Below are 24,459 nucleotides of genomic sequence, written 5' to 3' on the forward strand. Positions count from 1 at the left end.
GCTACAAAATTTTGTATGATTCCATTATGTCTTTGCATTTTCATGATGTTTAAATACATTACTCACTATAGTTGTTCAAACACAGAGATATGGTATTCTATCATGAAAGTGAATCATTATTCTTTACAACTTTTTCCCCGGATTATATCAGCAATGTCTAGTTGTATATATTAAATTTTTAAAAATATAGATAAGAAAATAAATATTGCCTATGATATCAATTCTAAAAATAACCAATGTTCATGTATTTATGTTCTTAAATATTTATGAGCAAAAACAAACCTATAAACAAATAAATAATATTAAGCACTAAAAATACTATAAAAAAATCAGATAGGTTAATGTGATAATGAGGGAGTGACACATGAGGACAGAGAATAGCTTGGGCTAGCATAGAAGGGTGGGTCACTTTGACAAGGTGTCCTGATTAATGAGAAAGAAGCGGATATGGCGAGAACCAGGGGAAGATTGTAAGATTGATTCAGGAACATAAACTAACACATGCAAGGGCCTTGGGATAGGAAAGACCTGGTACAGAAGAGACAGAAAGAAGGCCAGTGTGGCCAGAGTGCTAAGAAAGGAGGCTGGAGAGATGGGCAGGAGCTTAATCACCTAGGGTCTTGGAAACACCTTCAATGCACTGCAGTAGCAAAGAATTTGGATTTCATTTTGTTGGTTTCCATCACGGGAAGTCTCTCATCTCTTCTAGAAAGAACTTCTGTCTACAGCTTAGATCACCGGAGACAAGAGTGAATGTGAGCCCACCTGTCAAGAGCTTGTTACGGGAATCCAGGTAGCATGGATGAAGCTGTGGTAAGATTCAGGATGTATTTTGGGTAAAAGTGATCTAATAATAGATAGATCAAAGTATGAAGAAAAGAAAAAGATTCAGGATGATTCTTAGGTTTTTGGTCTAACAATTGGGGTCATGGTAGTTGTATTTACTGAGTAATGAAATGTCATAGCTAAAGTTCCTTTTTTCACGCAGTAAGAAATACATTATTAAAATGTTTTCCATTTTTCGGTAGCTACTAAGGACCTCAGAGACACAATTAGCTTTGAATAATAATAATTAGTACCAGAGGTTTCTGACATATTTTTCTCTATTCAACTCAATGATTTTTGATCTTTCAATGTGACTTTGTTTACTTAAGTTCCTGTTTCGTAGATCAATGGTAAGTTTACTTTTAAAATAATATAATATTATAAATAAAGATAAATATATTCCCAACCAAGCAACCCTAGATCCTGAGACTGAACCATATTTACACATATTAGTCACCTTCATTTCTTCTCTTGTTACAGCTGAGTTGGATACTTTGCCTATTTTTTAGTGTGTGTATGTTGTGGGGTAGGGGTGAGCTGTTTTTCCCAATGATTTAAACAAACTTCTTTTTACAGAAAGAATATTAACCCTTAATCTGTATGCAATCTTGATTTGTCATTTGTCTTTCAATTTTTAGTGTTTTCTGATATACATAAAGTATTTAATTTTTACACAACTTATCAATATTTCCTTCATGATATTTTATTGTGCTTTTAGTGCTATATCAGCTAAATATGTACCTATATTTACTTTTTCAGCCCATCTGAGAGTAAATCAGTCATTCAGAAAATGAGGTTTTCATGGGATTGGATCCTAGCGACTTGGTCCTGTTCCTATAGCTGCATTATTTTTAAAAATCTCAAAAATCAATAAAAAATAAGTTAACTGTTAAGGAAATGAAAATATAAGTCACAAACCACAAGAAAATATTTTTAAGTCATCTATATGATAAGAATTTGTATAAAGAATACTGTATATCTTTTTAAAAATCCCCAAACTCAAGAATACCTGCATTATCCCTGACACTTCTGTTTTTGAGTGCTCTGTTTCAGGATTTTCACAGCTGACACCACTGAGAGGCCACAGCACCTAGCACCCCTTAACTAGTGATGTTGTCATTTCATTGCTACATATCCCAGAAATGAAATCATCAAATCAATTCAAAACATCAAATCCACTCAGTAGGGGTGAAAGCAAAACAAAACCAAGCAATAAGAAGACCAAGGAGTAGAACTGAATACAAATGGAAACAAAACAAACTAACAGTTTATCAAATAGTTCACACAGAGAAAATATTTATTCCAATTATTTCCCCCAAAAGGAACCAGGGATTCCTAAATAAATGACTCCAGGTCTGTTGCAGGGAAAACATAAGACAAGTTTGAACGTTTTATGCCAGTGACAATGTCATGACTTAGCAGGTTATGCTGTAAGAATACAAGATCCAGCCTGAGCAGGTTCTAATTAGAAAGAAAGTAAAAAAAAAAAAAAAAAAAAAAACTATGACTCTATATTGCTGTTTGATGGAATAAGACAAGGGGAGTTAGAGGAAAGTTCTTTTTTGCAAAAGAATTTCAGCTAATAAGCACAGAGGGAATGACAGAATTCACATTTAAAAAAATTAATATATAAACAAAGGATTCCTACCGAATAAAGTTGTATAAACAGAAAAAGCCTCAAAATTTGTACATCCTGAAACAAAACCATCTTTTTTCAAAATAGGTAGTATTTCCTGTCGAAATACAGAATAACATACAGGGAAGAAAACATCTTGTTTCCTGTTGGTTCCATTGAGTGAAGAGCAATCAGAGTATGCACATAGAGCCTCTACTGTTGGCCAAAGTAACAATTTTCATGTATTTACTTTTGGTGGTTGGTGCAATCAACCTAATGTGGATTCTGAACCAGAACCAGAAGTATGAGTGATTCACTGCCTGCCCCACCAATACTCCAGTCAATCAGGTGGGGCCTGTGTGTGGCAGGCAGTATGTGTGTCCAGGGCAAAGGGGGCTGCAGGCACATGTTCACCTGGCAGAGAGAAAGAATGCAGAGAGTCACTCCAAAGCTGCATTAGTTAGTGATCCCACTCTTTCTGCAGTTTCCAGGGTTTCTGTGGGGAATGCCTTCTGCTGGTCACAGGTTCAATGGAGAGGATGAAATGTAGAACCTGAATTATTCACAAACAGGCTAAATAGTTAAACTAAGGAAACTCCTTTCAAAGACAAAATAAATAGCTTCAGTGCTTTCCAATATCCAGGTGATTGATGAAAAACATAGCTGTTCTTTGTAACCTTACAAGTAATATTGTATTTCATCCACTAGATCAGATGCCCTCCTAGGGCAAGGTCTGTGTTTTTTTCCTCACTACTTGTGGTAAATTGTGAATGTAGCCACAATTTATCATATTAGTTTTCTGTATTACATATAAGGCAACGTGTCTTTGCAGCTCCTCATGTTAAGAGGTGGAATTTACTTTCCCTCCCCTTGAATGGAGGCTGGGCTTGTGGCTTGCCTTGAATGATAGGACTCATCAAAAGTAATACTGTGCTAGTTCCAAGCAGAGGCCTCCAGAGGCTGTTCATGCTCTTGAAAACTTGCCTATGTGAACCAGCCGAGCAAGCCAGCTGGAGGATGGTAAGCCACTTCAGTCAGGACAAGCAGCTGAGGCCATTCCAGTCCAGCCAGTCTCAGCTGACCCAAAGCTCACTGCGGCTGCATGAGTAAGCCAGGCCAACACCAGAAGAAAAACCCAGCTCACTCCAGACACAATGCCAACCTGCAGGATTATGATTTATATCAATGGCTGTTGTTTTAAGCCACAAAGTTGAAGGGTGGTTTGTTATACAGCAAAAGCTAACAGACACACCATTATCCCAAGTGATTACCACAGTACCAGGCATTTAGAAGTTGCATGTCAGAAGTCGGATAAATACGTTGAGGAATAAACTAACCCATCTCATATAATGCCCAAATGTGGGCCAGTTCTGTGCTAAATACTAGGATACAGAGATATCAAAGAACCCAGGGACTAGCAGAAGAGACAATTACGTGGTATTTATACAAAGTACTGTAACAATCTATGATTGCAGTACGTTCAGAATAATGTGGGGGATACCCAGGACCCAGATTAAGGGTAGGGCTCACAGGAAGCCCCTTAAGGAGGTGAAACATTAGCTAAGACTTCTTAAAAATGGGCAAAAGTAACTAGATGAAGTGGCAATGTGTAGGTAAGTGTGTACTTATTAACAAACTGCTTGGGAAAATGGGACTGGAGTAAGAGAGGGGAAGATGATTAACTTTTAGTGGTTGCTCTACTCACCAGCTATGCAAAGCTCAGCAATAACTTCACTTCTCTAAGTCTTAGTTTCCTTAGCAAAACAGGATGGGAATAGTACCTAACTCAGAGAGTTGCTCTGAGGAATAAATAAAATAATCTATGTAAAGTGTTAGCATAATGCCATCATTTAATATATACTTAACAAAGACTATTATTGTTTTATTAATATTTATTATTTATTATTGTATTATTATTATTGTCTTGTTACCATATGTCCATATGTATTTGAATTTAAAAGCATTTCAACAAAGTAGAAAATAAAGCCTAATCAGAAATCAATGAACATCACAAATATATACGTAAGCTTTGGAAAAAAGTAAATTCTTTACCTGAATTTTTATATTCTGTGTTTCTGTAATAAATGAAATTATATATATTTTTTAAAGTGGAAAAAAAGGTTTCCAGGCAGAAATAGCAAGTATAAAGATAGGGTGGTGAACAACTGTATGGCATATATGGGAGACTGCAAATGCCAACTCTGACCAAAATATAATATGCAAGGGATAGGACTGTGATAGATGAGGCAGAGAAAATAGCAGAGCCACGTCATAAAGGACCTCACATATAAAGTGAAGACTTTCGAGTTTATCTAAAAGTCAGTGAGGAGCCATTGCTACCTCTCATTTGGAATTAATGTATGTAGCAATTTTCTTGGAAAGCAATCAAAATATACAGCTGCTTTTTAAGTAGGGGAGAGATGACATCATTTCACCTATTGCACTTTATTCAACAATTTTCGAGTGCCTTTCGATCAGCACTTCTCCAATGTAGGGGATTCCAAGTAACAAAATCCAGGTGCTCTCAAACAGTTTCCATGCTGGTGGGTAAAACGGCCTTGAAAGCAAATTGCTACAACTCAATATGCTACACTGTAACAGGGAAAAGAATGAAGTTCTATGAGGACAATGGCTTGAAGTTCAAACTGTGGGAGACGGGGAGAAGCAGGGAGGTTGCGGAAAAAGGTTAAATGGGTAAGATTTGGGGGTGTACTGAACAAAATTAGACCCCAGTGCCTGTCCATTCCTGTGATTTCCAGTTCCTCTCTCTCACTCATTCCCACGACTCTCCATCATATCGGAGTACCATTACTATCCCTGCATCTACAACCTGTGATTGCCAACAGGAATGCCTCATATATCAATTATGAAAGAAAGAATACAATTACTTGTATAACCTGAGCCCAACAGAATTAAATCATAAGCACTGCATATTTAGACTTACCCCATTCCCAAGTTTCAGAAGTGAAATTTAGCAACTTTTCTGTATTACTAACGGGACCTGAACTTAAAATAGCTGTCTAAACGCAGTTAACCAACTATACAGCTCAGCAATAATCTAAGTTGGTTATTTTGAACCTTTGTGGTTTTCATTTTCCTAAGTTTGAGGTTTTATTCAATGTCATGTCATTAGAAACTATGTTATGATTTACCCCATAAAATTTGAATATTTGGAAAAATGGAAATCCACAGTGAAAATCTGAAAAAAGCAAAAGCCAACATGAAAAATGTCTAAGTAATGCTTTTGTTATTTTATGTTTTACTATACCTAGTTTAGCAGGTATGATTACTGGCCACCTCTCCAATCCATAGGCATAAGCAATGACGATAGATGGTGGCACATAGGACCCTTCTTGCCAGGGACCCTGGCCTGTGGATCCATATTTTAAAGCTTTATATTTGTGTTCTTCTACAACACAATGTGCATTTTTCTTATGTTTACTGTTTTAAATTTAGCTGCAATACCAAAGTCTACTGCAAGAACATCTATTTATACTAAATAGTATTATGAAATTTCTCATAACAAAAGACAGTTTTCAGCACTTATCAAATTTCTGACTCCATTGGGAACTACTAAGCCGTCGTCTTCAACACTGAGTTACCCTTCCTTACTTTTCTAAAGCCTTTCTCCTCAACTGCACATTTAAATGGGTGGGACTATAGGCGAGATCGATATAAAATAATGTTTCTTTGGATGACTGAAATTCCCTAAGCTCTTCCTTTATCGTTATCTATTCTGTAAAAAGTTATTTATTTCTACATATTTGTGTGCCCCATTTAATGCTACTCCAAGTGGTGTTGAACAAGTTTCCTAAAAGTAGACCTATAACAATCCATCGCATGCTGTATATATTTTGTGTAATTCTCATACTCAGGATAGTGCCAGTGAAGGAAAGCTACTTTAGCAGCTCTGAGCCAGTTAGTAAATTGTAGAGCTGGGATTGAACTCAGCCAGTCTAGCTCCAGAGTCTGTGCTCTTAACCACAACATCATATGCTTCACTACCATTGAAGCCAAGGTCATTACCATGATATCCTATACAACACAGGACGTACTTAGTATGAGTTAGCTATTATTTTTATTGTTTGGATGTGTGTGTGTGTATGTCTGTATATATATATCTGTGTTTTTCTAAAAATCTGCAATAGATTTATATATATATCTGATAGAATTATATACATGTGGTAGATTTATGTATAATCCATTCTATATATAAGAGATATATAATTATGTTAATTATAATATATTATGATATTTAAAAAATAATATAATACAATGAATTTTAAAAATGATCCAAAACGAAAAAGAGGTAATTGAAATAATATAAATACATTAAGAAATCAAAAGCAAATATCAGGAGGCTGAGGTGGGAGGACTGCTTGAGGCCAGGAGCTCAAGACCAGCCTCAGCAACATAGTGAGAGCCTATCTCTAAAAACATTTTTTTTTAATTAGCTGGGAGTGGTGGCACACACTAGTAGTCCCAGCTACTCAGGAGGCTGAGGTGGGAGAATTGCTTAAACCCAGGAGTTCCCGGCTGCAGTGAGCCACGATCGCGCCACTGCACTCCAGCCTAGGAGACCTCATTTCTAAAAATACTTTTATTTTTAAAAGTATAAGTGCTTTTGATAAGTGCTGAAAACTGTCTTTTCTTATGAGAAATTTCATACTACTATTTAGTACATATTAAGTAAGAAAGTAAAAGATGTGTTATAATTCTACCATGTTTTCTTTGGTCTACTACGGCCATTTATTTTGTTTTGGTGAACAGTTTTGACACATGGTGACTGCATGAATAGTACACAAGCAATAGTACTGAATCTTCCACAAAGGAATAAAAGAGGGATATCATGCTGGATGTTAAGACAAAATTTTGTGGAAGCTAAAGAAGCCTTTGGGAAACAAATTAATAATAATAATTAATAATAATAAGAAGAATGGTGACTAGTAAAGAATGGTGACAACATTTTCTTTTTTAGAAGGCATATCTAGCAACACACAGTTAGCAATCATATCCTCATGTGTGTCTTAATGCATCCATGTATAAACTTAATGATAATATTAAGACTCACCATTTAGGTTTTCTAGGAAATGTTCTGTGTAAAATAGAAGACTCTTGCCTAGTATCTGAATTAATTTGGTGAAAGAAACCTTTTCCAATGTATTACTACTTTAATTTGGCTGCATTTGGAAAATCAATTTTTAGTTTAAATAAAAAAAGATCTTATTACAACTGTATTTCCATCACAGCAAAGCTTATGTCTATTCAAGCAAAAATTGATGTGAAATTATTTAAAGGCCAATTATTAATTTTCTCCAATAAATATATTCATAACATATAATAATGGTAGAATACTAATATATTTATTCAACATCTTGATATAATAAAAACAAGTTGGCCAAGTACGGTGGCTCATGCCTGTAATCCCAGCAATTTGGGAGGCTGAGGAGGGAGGATCACGAGATCAGGTGTTCGAGACGAGCCTGACCAACATGGTGAAAGCCTGTCTCTACTAAAAATACAAAGATTAGCTGGGCGTTGTGGCACACACCTGTAATCCCAGCTATGCAGGAGGCTGAGGCAGGAGAATTGCTTGAACCAGGGAGGCGGAGGTTGCAGTGAACCGAGATCATGCCACTGCACTCCAACCTGGGCAATAGAGCGAGACTCTGTCTCAAGAAAACAAAAACAAACCAAAAAAAAACCGAAGTTAATTTGAATATTCACTGAATTATTTTTTTATATTCTGCTATAGCATAACCTTATTTTCTAATTTTCTTAGTTAGTATGATTTCACCAGACACTTACCTAAATACAACATGAGTTAATGTCACCAGGAGGTAATATCTCAGGGTAAAAGTGTCCCCAGAAAACTTATATTTGCAAGTACAGCTTATATTTGCAAATGAAGGGGAATAAAGGGAAGTGCACTGTTCAGGTTTCAAGGTGTTTGACACGACTCTAGAGCAAGTTTCAGCTTCTACTTGGCCTGACCTCATGAACCTAACAGTACCTTATAAGGAGACTCCAGAATAGTGTTAACTTAGAAACTAACTTTTTCATGGAACTTGGGGTCATTATTAGGGACTCATTTATCTGTCTTCTCCTGGGGAAATTCTAGTACCAGAAAACTATTTCCGGGAATCAATTTGCATATGAGCACTTGTAACCCAAAGGAGTACATTTTAAAAGGATCCTAGGAACTTTTGCCAAGTCCCCTAGGGACTTGGGCTTGGATGCAGGGAAGAGGGTATCACATCTCTGTACCATCTCTATATTCCAGGAGACTCCTCTTGAGAGGAATGGAACATGCAGAGAAGCTTCTGCCAACAGGTTGGAGCCCTGGGAACACTGCTGAGGGGAAGTCCAGGAATTGTCCCTTATTAGAGCTTCATTAGGAGTAGCAGGAAGAAATGTTACACTAAACAAAACCTGTGTTAGGAGGTATCCATTCCAGCAAGATTTGTCTTTAAAAGAAAAGGAATTCAGTCCCTAATGGGCACACCATCCAGGAAAAATATGATTAAGCCTTTTAATATTCCCTACTCCAAGGATTGAGAATACATTTTTTTTCTCACCATATGTTATAGGTTTTGAGGCTCAGAAACTCCAAGTGGAGACTTTACCTATTACTGAGTTCCTAAAAATGCCAAGTCTACCAGGAGCAAAGAGCCCAAGGAAAGGAGGTTAACCTTGTTTCAAACTTATGGTATGTTTTGTGTCTGTGCTCTGATGCCAGCAGCTGCCATTCCTTATTTTGTAACATTTCCCTGCCATGGTGATCATCTGCTGGTATCTTTCTGGGGAACCATCACACCACATTCTTAAGCATGTGATTTGGATAGAGCTGATCACAGGTGGGCCATCGCAGAATACACTTTTTTCTTGCCCCAAGTGATGGTTTCAGGCATGGCAAGGTCACCTCAGGCCACTGATACTAAACGGGTCAGACCAAGACTTATGCTGAAGCTATTTGCAGAGACCCTTCTGTTCCAGAAAAGGCTAGCTGACAGGGCAACAGAAGTCTGGAGCTGCTGGTGGTCTTCTTTGCTGGCATATGCAGGGAGCCCACTAACTCAGAAGACAGCAGACCCCAGAGCAGAAAGAGAAAGGGAGAAGAAGTACAATGTTCTGATGACACTGGGGAGACCCTTGGATCCTGTTGAGTCTGAAGCCACGTTTATCTCTGGAATACCTCAGATACTTGAGTCAATAAATTCCTGTTTTTTTCAGGCTGGTTTGTGCTGGTCATTCTATCACTTGAAAACCAAATAATCCTGACTAATTTGCCTGTATTTCCATTCGCTTCAATTCAACAAACATGGATTGAAGACCTACTGAGGGCCAGGCACTGCACTAGGTTCTGGGGCTGCATGTATGAATAAAGTATAGTTGCTGACCTCCTGGGAGTAAACCTGCAATTTAGGGGATCTCTAAAGGTTAGCAGACCACATGCTGTTCTGAAAGCATGGTTCACAGATGTCTGCATTGACTCCATCTAACTGATCCAGAACAGTCATTTTAAAGGGCAAGGAAATGGAGAAATACCCAATTGGTAAACATGCTTAGAGAACATAAAACTGGCAGTATATTTTTACAAGCTAATAAGCGAAGAATAAAATTATCTTTGAAAAGCTATTCAATGAGAATCAGAATCTTATCTAAAATTAGTATTCTAGAACACAATAATAAATACTTTATTCAAAGCCTACTGTACTGAAAATAACAATGTAGAAAAATAAACTCATACTAAATTTAGTTGAGTGTTAATTATGATAGAGATAAACAAATGAATCCAGAGAGAGCATGAAACTTGGGTACATAATAATTTAGGAGTTCATTTAGATAGTTTTGTATTTTAAATAATTTACTTTGATGTCATTAATCACTACTCATTTTCAATCTGAAAATACATTAGGAAACAGATTACCTTTCCAAATGGAAATCTATGTACTTAGTTCACATAATGAATCAGGTACTCTGGGGGACATAGTACTGAAATGCTTCAGGGCATTTGCTTTTAATAAATGAAAAGTTGCATGGCAACACCCTTCATAAAACTAGATGAGTCAAAAAAGAGACATTTCCCAAAGATCTCATATTAGTATTATTCACCATTTATAAATAAAGTAACACTTTATTATAAAAGTTTTTTAAAGCAGATCATGCTACAAAGATAAAATAAGAATTAGCATATAACTTTTACAGAAATAAATCTGACAGGAATGCCAAGGTTAAGAGGTACAGCAAGCCTAAGTAAAGCTAAAAAGTAAATAAAGATCTGCCTCAGCCTCCACTTTTCTGAGTCTCTCAGTTTTTAAATACCATTCCTCAGGTGCCATGTGTCCACAAATATTAATCTAGAAAGTTCTACAAATTCTAAAAGTATTCCTCTCTTTTTGTCCAAGTATTGGCCATTCATACTTCTGAGGCAGAGAGGAATGATATGCTGGTGTATAAGGGAAAAGCTATTTCCTTTAGGTGGGGTAAAGCTATGAAAACTTCAACTGTTTTTCAAGTTTGGATTTCTTTCTATGTTTTTATTTTAAGTTCCAGGATACATGTGCAGGATGTGCAGGTTTGTTACATAGGTAAACATCTGCCATAGTGGTTTGCTGCACCTATCACCCCATCACCTAGGTATTAAGCCCAGCGGTCTCACCATTCTGAAGCACTATGACATGGCTGTATCAAAAGTGAACTTGGGGTTTAGTTTCCAATAATGTGGTTACATCAAGGTGCAGGAAGCAGTCAAGCCAATTTTACTATGGATTACAGTTAAGAAAGATTAAAAATCTGTGCTCGGCATTCTCCTTTATCTCCATACACTGGAGTTTATTTGCCTGTTTCCCCATTCTCCTAGTAACAGTGTCTCTAAAAGACCAAGCCTTACCTTAGCTGCCCTAAAGGAAAGGGATTTTGTCACTCTCCCTTCAAGTGCTCTTCATTCCAGGTGCGTTACAAGAGTGGCTAGCCCATGAGGAGGACCAGATGGAAACCAAGAACATTTGCTGTGTCAGGGCAGCTCCTTCCTGCTGGGTCCTAGGCCTTGACACATCTTACTCACTGTCACAGAGCAACCTCACAAAGTAATGAACAGCAAGATGTTAGTGATTAATAACCAGCTCAATGTGTTGCAGGCTCAAACACAAGCCACTAATATATTTTAAAAGTGGTAACTACAAAGCCGAGGGGATGGAAATTGCAATGGAGTATCAGACCTAGGCAGCTCTCAAAGTCTTTAGACCAATAAGGCACCCCTGCACGCTTCAAGTCAAATCAACTTCATGACATTTATTCCATCTATTATAAAGGAAAGCTGGCCTTGCTAACAGTTGGTAAGTCACCCTTAGCTAGATGCCTTTGCCTTTTGCAACATCTGATACTGTTACTTATGTGTCGTAATATCCATCAATACACATAATAAGGTAACTCATACCTAGTGGATGCTGATAAATATTTGTAAAGAGGTCTTAGAATGGGTTGAAAGAAATCCAAAAGAATCCACACAGCCTTAAAAGGATGAAGGTCTGGGGAAAATATTAATAGGTAGTAACAATAGGTAGCCACTTATTGTTCAGTATCTACTATATACCAGATGTTACATTTTTTAATTAAAATAATGCTTACTATGCCATTCAAAGAAATCACAAAAGTAGTATTAAATAGAAGTAAAATTATTTTCATTGTAAGACTGATAGATGCCTGGCACATGAAGGTTACCTGATAAAGGCATATTCCTGCATTTACAAAGTTTGCCAAGAGTCTGGACTAATCATGAAGTTAGGTTGAGGTCAATGACATTTTTCCTTCAGGAGATTTGGTTGCTCCCATTGACCTTCCAGAGTTGAGGCATTTCACATTCAACACAGACTTGACCATTTAGATTTTCCCCTTACACCAGAAAAACCTCCTATATTTCCCATTGCAGGAGGATGCACCCTTTAAGCAAAAGCAAGGTAGAGCATCAATGTAAAAATAAGAACGGTATAAACTAGTGAATATAAATGCTGAGACACACAATACAATTCTAAAAGTTCTATTCTCAGATTTATTTAGATTTTCAGTATCCTTTCTCTGAATCTAAATTCAGAAGATGAAAACTTGTTGCTCACCAAGGAAATGCTTGATATGCTGGCAATTTTCTCTTTACCCTTCAGGCTACTCCTTAGATATTGAACTCTTTAGAATATGACTTCTGTCCCTTTAAATTAGAGTTTTCTAACCATAAATTGAAAAAGAAAATCGTACCAGAAAGAGACAGAGCTGGATTATCAAGTTTAAGTCTAATTTTATGAAGAATGATGAGGACTTGCTTGGTGTTACACAGAGGCAGAAAATAATATAGAAGACAAATCTATTGACTTTCATGAGGGAGCTATTTTTTAGACACCTACCTTATGTCTCTGAGACCAGCAGTTCTTAGTTATTACATTCTGCTGTAGGTTATATCTTTGTCAGGAGGCAATTTCTTTATATCAATACTTCATCAGCTCAAATGTTTGCAAACAAGCAAAACAAGTCATAAGTGCTTTTGCATAAATTCCCATTTCCTTTTAGAAGTGATATGCAAAACTTTTTTTTAAAGAGTAAGTTTGCTGGACTCATGGAATTACCCAACAGAACAATTCCTAGACTATGCCAATAACAAGTAAATAACTAATTAGTGTGTGGTAGACTGGTGAGTGTTTATTACCAATACCTCATAGTTATCTCAAGAAATTTATAAATACCCAGTTGGTGGGCATAAAATATTTTCCCCAAAGCAACACAGCCTTGCAAAACAAATTACAATGAGATTTTTCCAGCACATTCTCTGATCTGGTGTGATCAACTTCGTGCAGAAACAGCTTACTCTCTAACAAGATGTATGGACTCTCTGCCATTATAATGTGAATCCAACCCACTTATCTACTCTTTTTTTTTTGTCTTTTGCTATAAAGCAGCCGCCCACCCAGTGACACTTCCTCTTGCATCTAGGTGGGGCCATGTGACTGGTTCTCATCAGTGGAGTGTAAGTATTAGAGATGTGTGTCACCGACCAGCAAAGGTAGGTAGGAGGAGACTGTCTTCTCTATTCTGTCTTTCTCTTTCTGCCTGAACACTGAAGACTCCAAGACTTCTAGCAAGCAGCACAGTTACAATATGGAAGGAACTTGGGTTCCCGGAAAGCTCAAAAATATCTAAATTGGATGTTATGTGAGTTAAAAATAAACTTTTATTATGTTAAGCTCCTGAAGTTGTGGGGTTTATTTTTTATGGGCATTAGCAAAAACCTAACTAACACATTGATTTTTGCTAGATATATCCATGGACAAAGTAGCACCATCCAGATGATAGTAGCTGCTAATAAATGTGGCATCGAGTATACCAATTTTACTACTACATTTTTCCTCTATCATGTTCCCAGGATCCCAGTCACTGGCTAGGCTACACCAAGTGTGGCTAAAATTCAGAAGTTCTTATGGCCAAGCTAAGCATGTTAAAGGACTTTTGAGTCTACCAATATTGCGGATGATAAAGCTTACTCCAATTGTACCTGACTTCAAATTTCTAATGTGAATTACATCTCTGTAAGTCTATGACATTCAAGGATAATTCCCTGGGACTCATTATCATGTCAGCAAAACAACCCCTCTTTCCCAGTAGTAGGCTCCATGTGAGAGGACTTATTATTTTGTAATGGAGAAAAAGAAAGTGTCAATTCCTGGTACAAATAATGTGAAGGATTCATTTGGAGACACTTCACAATCTGCAATACACAAGATCCTAAAACATGTTCAGATGTCTAAGGTTCTGACTAATAATAAAGTTGTGCCTCCTTTTTAATTCAATAATGCAAAAGTTATAAATCTCCCGTGACTAATAAATCTTTAAATGATGAGTTAAATTCTAATGGAAATGTTCATTGTCTCTTTTGCATCTGTTTGTAGTTTATCGTAACTAGTGATGATAGTGCTTTCTCCAAAGGAAACAAATAGAAGCATAAATGAGCTAGTTGTTGATTCAGGACTAAATTGGGGGAAATGACATCATGAAAGTGTGTTCCCTTTGGTGGTATACTGAAGAACAAAGACTTGAAATGAATAAGTACAGAGTTTCACAAAGCTTTTATCACAGCTTCTGGTACACAGAATGACCAAGTTTAGACCCTCATTTTTAAGCCAAAAATCTATTTCCAGATTAGCCTATGGTCGACCTCAAGAGTTGCTTACATAGCTCACATTCTCAAACCCAAAAGGAATTTCACCCATTTTAAATTTGCATGATGCTCATCAAATATCAAGGTCAGATTAACCAAAAAGATGTTTAGTATAGACAAAACTTTTCGCTGAAAACCATATATGCAAAAAATACAACGATTATCTTGGGGAAGGGTCTATTTCAACTGAATTGAACATGACAAGTCAGTGAAATAGATTTTTTTCCAAATATTGGGACCAAATAACTAATTAGTTGCCTCTGCAGTTAATTTTTCATCAGTTTTGTAGGAATATTTTCTTCATGAAGCTTTCCTTATTTTTCTCTGATGGATGTAATGTCTCTCCTTTTATCTGTGTACCTTTCATAGCACTGATTACTCTCTGACTGGTTTTTCTATTCCTACCTTGTTGATGTATGTTAATAGACCCAAAATCTGAGCAAACATACACATCTAACTTATCTTGGTATTTCCTGTACTCCAGTATATAATGCAGTGCCACGAATAGAGAAAGAACACAACAAATATTTGAAAAGAAGTGCACACACACTACAGAACTATCGACTGGACTCCCATGTGTAATGCCTTACAGAAAAGAAGTTCATGTCTAGACGATAATACAGAAGAGGATACCATTTCTGTACTTTGTGTAACAAAGTAGCTACAATGGAAATGCTCCTGAATAGTTTCCCAATAACTAAATCCTTTTGAGTGATGCCAGAGGACAGCTCTCAAGTTAACTTCAGCAGAACTGTATCTAGAACAAATGCCCAAACACTAGTATTTTAGAAGTACATGGATTTAATCACTTTATTAAATACTGTGCTTAAAACTTTCCACGGTATTTCTTCATCTACATCATGCAGTGACATTTGAAAGCCAGAATATTATATATTTTAAATGTTAGCTATTTCTATCACACTGTAGCCTCAAATCTAAAAGCAATAAATTATTGGGAACAAACTTTAAAATGTTTTTAACTTCCATTTGAAGTCTAGGTAGAGATCTAGCAACTTCTTCCTCATTTATTTAATTCACTATACTTCTAATTATCACTTATTTATTTATTTATTTTTATTTATTTATTTTTTTTGAGATGGAGTCTTGCTCTGTCACCCAGTCTGGAGTGCAGTGGCGCAATCTCGGCTCACTGCAGGCTCCGCCTCCCGGGTTCATGCCATTCTCCTGCCTCAGCCTCTCCGAGTAGCTGGGACTACAGGCGCCCGCCACCACGCCCAGCTAATTTTTTGTATTTTTAGTAGAGCCGAGGTTTCACCATGGTCTCCATCTCCTGACCTCGTGATCCGCCTGCCTCGGCCTCCCAAAGTGCTGGGATTACAAGCGTGAGCCATCGTGCCCGGCCCTAATTATCATTTATTTTAAGAAATAATCTGAGGACAAAATATCAGATTTTACCTAATCTAAGATACACAATTATTTCATGTCACACCATTACTTATTACACCATTAAGATATAAAAACATCGCCAATTAATTGTAAGATGGCAAAAATTTTAAGAAGTATTTTAATTTTTGAAATGTTAAAAATGTGAAATAAAAAGTTCATCTTAGAGTCAATGAAATTAATTACTTGACAGAGAACATGGAAGATGCAACAAATATATTATGGAAATGTAACACAAGGAAAATGAAAGAAATTCTAAAGCAGAAGATTTCTTTTATGATATTCACTTATCGTTCTCAATATCAACTGCTTATATAGTTATACAATTTTAAAAGTATAAAGCATATTCTGACTTTCAGTAATTTACATTGACTATTATGTAAACCTAATGGTTGAAATAATACAGTATTTTATATGCCTAGCAGCTGGTAACCCTGGCTCCCTCCAGAGAGAGAACTAGGAAATGGAATACAGCATAAGAAATGGAATTTTTACTGCGTCATTTAGTACCTTTTGAACTGAGTACCATGCACATGCATTAATTATGCAAATGATTTGAAAAAACATTAAAGCAGCCTCTATAACTAAAAAATTAGGGGAGGAGGGGATGAAGCAAGACAAATAGAAGGCTCCACCGATCGTCCACCCACCCAGGAAGAACACCAAGATAACAACTATCTCCAAACAAAAACCACCTTCATAAGAACCAAAAACCAGGTAAGCACTTATAGTACCGTGTTTTAACTTCATATTACTAAAAGAGGCACTGGAGAGGTAGGAAAAGCAGTCTTGAATTGCTGACACCACCCCTCCCCCATCCCCAAGCAGTGGCTGCATGGCGTGGATAGAGAATCTGTGCACTTGGAAGTGGGAGCACACAGGAATTGTGAGACAACGCATATTGAACTCAGTGCTGCCTGGTCACCATAGAAAGCAAAACCAGACTAAGCTCAGCCGATGCCCACCCACACAGGGAGTATTTAAACCAGCCCTAGCCAGAAAGGAATTGCCCTCCCAGTGGTCGGAATTTGAGTTCCTGCAAGCCTTACCATCGCAGGCTAAATACTCTGGGACTCTAAATAAACTTGAAAGGCATTGTAGGCCACAAGAACTATAACTCCTAATTGAGTCCTAGTGCTGAATCAGGCTCTGAGTCAGCAGACTTAAAGGGCACAGGACCTCCTGAGACACCAGCCAGATGGCTAAGGGAGTGCTTGTGCCACCTCTGCAGCAACCCCAGGCTGCACAGGTCATGACTCCGAAAGAGACTTCCTCCTTCTGCTTGAGTAGAGAAGAGGGAAGAGAAAAAAGGACTTTGTTTTTCACCTGGATACCAGCTCAGCCACAGCAGGATAGGGCACCAGTGAGAGTTGTGAGGCCCACTTTCCAGGCTCTACTTGTGGATGACATTTCTAGATATACTCTGGGCCAGAAGAGAACCTAAAGGCTTGAAGGGAAGGAGCCAGTCCTAGCAAGATCACCAACTGCTAAATAAAGAGCCCTTGGGTCCTGAATAACCAATAATGATACCCAGAAAGTACACCATGGGCCTTGAGTAAGACTCTGTTATTAGTGTCTTCAGGTGAGACTAAGCACATTCTCAGCTATGGTGTTATGAGGAGAATCTCTGCTTGAGAAATGCAGAAAGAAAAGTAAAGAGCACTTTGTCTATAGGGAACTTTGTCTTGCACATTAGGTATTTGTTCAGCTACATAGAAACAGAGCACCAAGCAGGCTACTGGGGTCACCAATTACAGGCCTTGGCTTTTGGATGGCATCCTTGGACCTGCCCTTGGGACAGAGGGAAGACCACTGCCCTGAAGGGTGAGGAGCAGGCCAGGCAGCATTAGCTACAAGCTGACTTAAGAGCCCTCAGGCCTTAAGAGAGCATGGCAGTAACCTGGCAATACTCCATGTGGGCCTGTGGTAGTGGTGGCCACCGGGTGAGGCTCCTCTGCCTGTGGAAAGGGGAGGGAAGCGCAGAAGGGCCTGCATGTTGTGGTTTGAGTATGAGGTGTGAGCTCAGCCACAGTACTATAGAACACCATGTAGACATCTAAGGTTTTTGACTCTAGTCCCTGGCTCCTGGATGGCACCTCTGGACCTGCCCAGGGCCTGGGGGTACTTGCCAGAACACAAGCCTAGCTGGCTTTGCCAGCTGCTGATTGTAGAGCCCCAGGGCCTTGCACAAACATAGGTGGCAGCCAGGTAGTAATTACAGTGGGCTTTAGGCAAGATCAAGCGCTGTGCTGGCTACAGGACTGACCCAGCACAGACACAGTGGTGCTTGTGTCACTCCACTCCCAGCTCCAGATGGCCCAGAACAGAGAAACTGTTTGGAGAAAGTAAGGAAGGAGAACAAGAGTCTTTGCCTGGTAATCCTGAGAATAATTCTGGATCTTATCCAAGACCATCAAGGAGGTACTTCTACAAGTCTTCAGGAACCACAGAATTACTGGACTTGGACTGGGGTGCCATATGTAAATATGGCTTAGATAACAACACTCAAGTCCTTTCAAATAACTGAAAAGCCCTCCCAAGAAGCATGAGTATAAACAAGCCTAGACTGTGAAGACTATAGTAAATACTTAACTGTTCAATGCCCAGACACAGGCAAACATCCACAGGCATCAAGATCATTCAGGAAAACATAATCTCACCAAATGAACTAAATATGGCACCAGGGACCAATCCTGGAGAAACAGAGAGATATGACCTTTCAGACAGAGAATCAAAAATAGCTGTCTTGAGGAAACTCAAAGAATTTCAAGATAATACAAAGAAGGAATTCAGAATTCTATCAGATAAACTGAACAAAGAGATTAAAATAATTAAAAAGAATCAAGCAGAATTTCTGGAGTTGAAAAATGCAATTGGCATACTGAATAATGCATCAGAGTCTTTTAATAGCAGAATTGATCAAGCAGAAGAAAGAATAAATGAGTTTGCTGACAGGCTATTTGAAAATAGTCGGAGGAGACAAAAGAAAACAGAATAAAAGACAATAAAGCATGCCTACGGATTCTAGAAAATAGCATCAAAAAGGCAATTCTAAGAGTTATTGGCCTTAAAAATGAGGTCGAGAAAGAGATAGAGGTAGAAAGTTTATTCAAAGAGATAATAACACAGAACTTCCCAAAGCTAGAGAAAGATGATATCTGAGTACAAGAAAGTTATAGAATACCAAGCAGATTTAACCTTAAGAATACTACCTCAATGTATTTAATAATCAAACTCCCAAAGATCATGGGTAAAGATTCTAAAAGTAGCAAGAGAAAAGAAACAAATAACATAAAATGGAGCTGTAATACATCTGGCATCAGACTTTTCAGTGCAAACCTCACAGACCAGAAGATAGTAGCATGACATATTTAAAGTGCTGAAGGAAAAAACAAAACTTTTACCCTAGAAGAATATGTCTAGAGTAAAAAACTTTTACTCTAGAAAAATGTCCTTCGAACATGAAGGAGAAATAAACACTTTCCCAGACAAATAAAAGCTGAGAGATTTCATCACACCAGACCTATCCTACAAAAAAAATGCTAAAGGGAGTACTTCAATCAGAAAGAAAAAGACAATAAAAAAGCAATAAGAAATCATCTGAAGCTATAAAACTCATTGGTAATAGTAAGTGCACCGAAAAACACAGAATATTATAACACTATAACTGTAGTGTGTAAACTAGTTATCTGGAAAGATGAAATGATGAACCAATCAAAAATAATAACTATGACAACTTTTCAAGAGATAGACAATACATTAAGATATAAATACAAACAACAAAAGGTTAAGAGTTGGAGGAACCAGTACCATGCTGTTCTGGTTACTGCAGTCTTGTGGTATAGCCTGAAGTTGGGTAGCATGATGACTCCAGTTTTGTTCTTTTTGCTTAGGATTGCCTTGGCTATTCGAGCTCTTTCTTGGTTTCATATAAATTTTAAAACAGTTTTTTTTTTTAATTCTGTGAAGAATTCCAATGGTAGTTTAATGGGAATAGCATAAAGTCTATAAATTACTTTGGGCAGTATGGCCATTTTCATGATATTGACTCTTCCTATCCATGAGCATGGAATGTTTTCCATTTGTTTGTGTCCTCTCTGGTTTTCTTGAGCAGTGGTTTGTAGTCGTCCTTGAAGAGGTTGTTCACTTCCCTTGTTAGCTGTATTCCTAGGTATTTTATTCTTATTGTGACAACCGTGAATGGGAGTTCATTCATGACTTGGCTGTCTGCTTTCCTGTTGCTGGTGTAAACAAATGCTTGTGATTTCTGCACATTGATTTTGTATTCTGAGACTGCTGAAGTTGCTTATCAACTTAAGAATCTTTTGGGCTTTGATGATGGAGTTTTCTAGATAAAGTACAGAGAAAATTTTTGCAATCTGTCCATCTGACAAAGGTCTAATACTCAGATTCTACAAGAAACTTGATCAAATTTAGAAGAAAAAACAAACAACTCCATTAAAAGGTGGGCAAAGGACATGAACAGACATTTTTCAAAAGAAGACATTCACTCAGCCAACAAACATATGATAAAAAACCACGTTGGGAGGCCAAGGCGGGCAGATCACGAGGTCAGGAGACCAAGACCATCCTCGCTAACGTGGTGAAACCCCGTCTCTACTAAAAACAGAAAAAAATTAGCCAGGCGTGGTGGCAGGCGCCTGTAGTCCCAGCTACTCGGGAGGCTGAGGCCAGAGAATGGCGTGAACCCAGAAGGCAGAGCTTGCAGTGAGCTGCAATCGCACCACTGCACTGCAGCCTGGGCGACAGAGTGAGACTCCGTCTCAAAAAAATAAAAAAATAAAAAATAAAAAAAAAAAGCTCAACATCACTGATCATTAAAGAAATGCAAATCAAAACCACAATGAGATATCATTTCATGCCAGTCAGAATGGTGATTATTAAAAAGTCAACAAACATGTTGACAAGGTTGCAGAGAAATAGGAACACTTTTACACTGTTGGTGGGAATGTAAATTAGTTCAACCATTGTAGAAGACAGTGCAGCAATTCCTCAAAGATCTAGAACCAGAAAAACCATTTGACCCAGCAATCCCGTTACTGAGTATACACCCAAATGAATATAAATAATTCTGTTATAAAGATACATGTACACATATGTTTACTGCAGCACTATTCACAAAAGACAAGACATGGAATAAACCCAAATGCCCATTAGTGATAGACTGGATAAAGAAAATGTGGTACCTGGGGGGTGGAGACAAGATGGCCAAATAGGAACAGCTCCCAGTGTGAGCGACACAGAAGATGGGTGATTTCTGCATTTCCATTTGAGGTACCGGGTTCATCTCACTAGGGAGTGCCAAACAGTGGGTGCAGGACAGTTGGTGCAGAGCACTGTGTGCAAGCCGAAGCAGGGCAAGGCATTGCCTCATTTGGGAAGTGCAAGGGGTCAGGGAGTTCCCTTTCCTAGTCAAAGAAAGGGGTAACAGACGGCACCTGGAAAATTGGGTCAGTCCCACCCTAATACTGCACTTTTCCAATGGGCTTGGAAAACGGCACACCAGGAGATTGTGTCCCGCACCTGGCTCGAGGGTCCTATGCCCATGGAGTCTCGCTGATTGCTAGCACAGCAGCCTGAGATCAAACTGCAAGGCGGCAGCGAGGCTGGGGGAGGGGCGCCAGCCATTGCCCAGGCTTGCTTAGGTTAACAAAGCAGCCAGGAAGCTCCAACTGGGTGGAGCCCACCACAGCTCAAGGAGGCCTGCCTGCCTCTGTAGGCTCCACCTCTGGGGGCAGGGCACAGACAAACAAAAAGTCAGCAGGAACTTCTGCAGACTTAAATGTCCCTGTCTGACAGCTTTGAAGAGAGTAGTGGTTCTCCCAGCACGCAGCTGGAGATCTGAGAATGGGCAGACTGCCTCCTAAAGTGGGTCCCTGACCCGAGCAGCCTAACTGGGAGGCACCCCCCCAGTAGGGACAGACTGATACCTCACTCAGCCGGGTACTCCTCTGAGACAAAACTTCCAGAGGAACTATCAGACAGCTGAATTTGTGGTCTCACGAAAAGCTGCTGTTCTGCAGCCACCGCTGCTGACACCCAGCCAAACAGGCTCTGGAGTGGACCTCTAGCAAACTCCAACAGACCTGCAGCTGAGGGTCCTGTCTGGCAGAAGGAAAACTAACAAACAGGACATCCACACCAAAAACTCATCTGTACATCACCATCATCAAAGACCAAAAGTAGATAAAACCACAAAGATGGGGAAAAAACAGAGCAGAAAAACTGGAAACTCTAAAAAGCAGAGCACCTCTCCTCCTCCAAAGGAATGCAGTTCCTCACCAGCAAAGGAACAAAGCTGGACGGAGAATGACTTTGACGAGTTGAGAGAAGAAGGCTTCAGATGATCAAACTACTCTGAGCTACAGGAGGAAATTCAAAACAATAGCAAAGAAGTTAAAAAACTTTGAAAAAAAATTAGATGAATGGATAACTAGAATAACCAATGGAGAGAAGGGCTTAAAGGAGCTGATAGAGCTGAAAGCCAAGTTTTGAGAACTATGTGAAGATTGCAGAAGCCTCGGTAGCCGACACGATCAACTGGAAGAAAGGGTATCAGTGATGGAAGATGAAATGAATGAAATGAAGCAAGAAGGGAAGTTTAGAGAAAAAAGAATAAAAGAAACAAATAAAGCCTCCAAGAAATATGGGACTATGTGAAAAGACCAAATCTACGTCTGATTGGTGTACCTGAAAGTGACGGGGAGAATGAAACCAAGTTGGAAAACCCTCTGCAAGATATTATCCAGGAGAACTACCCCAATCTAGCAAGGCAGGCCAACATTCAGATTCAGGAAATACAGAGAATGCCACAAAGATACTCCTCGAGAAGAGCAACTCCAAGACACATAATTGTCAGATTCACCAAAGTTGAAGTGAAGGAAAAAATGTTAAGGGCGACCAGAGAGAAAGGTCGGGTTACCCACAAAGGGAAGCCCATCAGACTAACAGCTGATCTCTCAGCAGAAACTCTACAAGCCAGAAGAGAGTGGGGGCCAATATTCAACATTCTTAAAGAAAACAATTTTCAACCCGGAATTTCATATCCAGCCAAACTAAGCTTCATAAGTGAAGGAGAAATAAAATACTTTACAGACAAGCAAATGCTGAGAGATTTTGTCACCACCAGGCCTGCCCTAAAAGAGCTCCTGAAGGAAGCACTAAACATGGAAAGGAACAACCAGTCTCAGCCACTGCAAAAACATGCCATACTGTAAAGACCATCGAGGCTAGGAAGAAACTGCAGCAACTAACGAGCAAAATAACCAATTAACATCATAATGACAGGATCAGATTCACACATAACAATATTAACGTTAAATGTAAATGGGCTAAATGCTCCAATTAAAAGACACAGACTGGCAAACTGGATAAGGAGTCAGGACCCATCAGTGTGCTGTATTCAGGAAACCCATCTCACATGCAGAGACACACATAGACTCAAAATAAAGGGATGGAGGAAGATCTATCAAGCAAATGGAAAACAAAAAAAGGCAGGGGTTGCAATCCTAGTCTCTGATAAAATAGACTTTAAACCAACAAAGATCAAAAGAGACAAAGAAGGCCATTACATAATGGTAAAGGGATCAATTCAACAAGAAGAGCTAACTATCCTAAATATATATGCACCCAACACAGGAACACCCAGATTCATAAAGCAAGTCCTGAGTGACCTACAAAGAGACTTAAACTCCCACACAATAATAATGGGAGATTTTAACACCCCACTGTCAACATTAGACAGATCAATGAGACAGAAAGTTAACAAGGATATCCAGGAATTGAACTCAGCTCTGCACAAAGTGGACCTAATAGACATCTACAGAACTCTCCACCCCAAATCAACAAAATATACATTTTTGTCAGCACCACACCACACCTATTCCAAAATTGACCACCTAGTTGGAAGTAAAGCTCTCCTCAGCAAATGTAAAAGAACAGAAATGATAACAAACTGTCTCTCAGACCACAGTGCAATCAAACTAGAACTCAGGATTAAGAAACTCACTCAAAACTGCTCAACTACATGGAAACTGAACAACCTGCTCCTGAATGACTATTGGGTACATAATGAAATGAAGGCAGAAATAAAGATGTTCTTTGAAACCAACGAGAACAAAGACACAACATACCAGAATCTCTGGGACACGTTCAAAGCAGTGTGTAGAGGGAAATTTATAGCACTAAATGCCCACAAGAGAAAGCAGGAAAGATCCAAAATTGACACCCTAACATCACAATTAAAAGAACTAGAAAAGCAAGAGCAAACACATTCAAAAGCTAGCAGAAGGCAAGAAATAACTAAAATCAGAGCAGAACTGAAGGAAATAGAGACCCAAAAAACCCTTCAAAAAATTAATGAATCCAGGAGCTGGTTTTTTGAAAAGATCAA

At 38.5% G+C, this 24,459-nt stretch overlaps 1 protein-coding gene across 3 annotated transcripts in view; it reads right to left on the bottom strand.

Annotated features, from left to right (window-relative positions):
• MCTP1 (multiple C2 and transmembrane domain containing 1) overlaps positions 1–24,459 on the bottom strand; it is a 596,589-nt gene that overhangs the window by 385,281 nt on the left and 186,849 nt on the right. The window lies entirely within an intron of this gene.

This window comes from Nomascus leucogenys, chromosome 2 (genome assembly GCF_006542625.1).
Source record: "Nomascus leucogenys isolate Asia chromosome 2, Asia_NLE_v1, whole genome shotgun sequence".
Lineage (NCBI taxonomy): Eukaryota > Metazoa > Chordata > Mammalia > Primates > Hylobatidae > Nomascus > Nomascus leucogenys.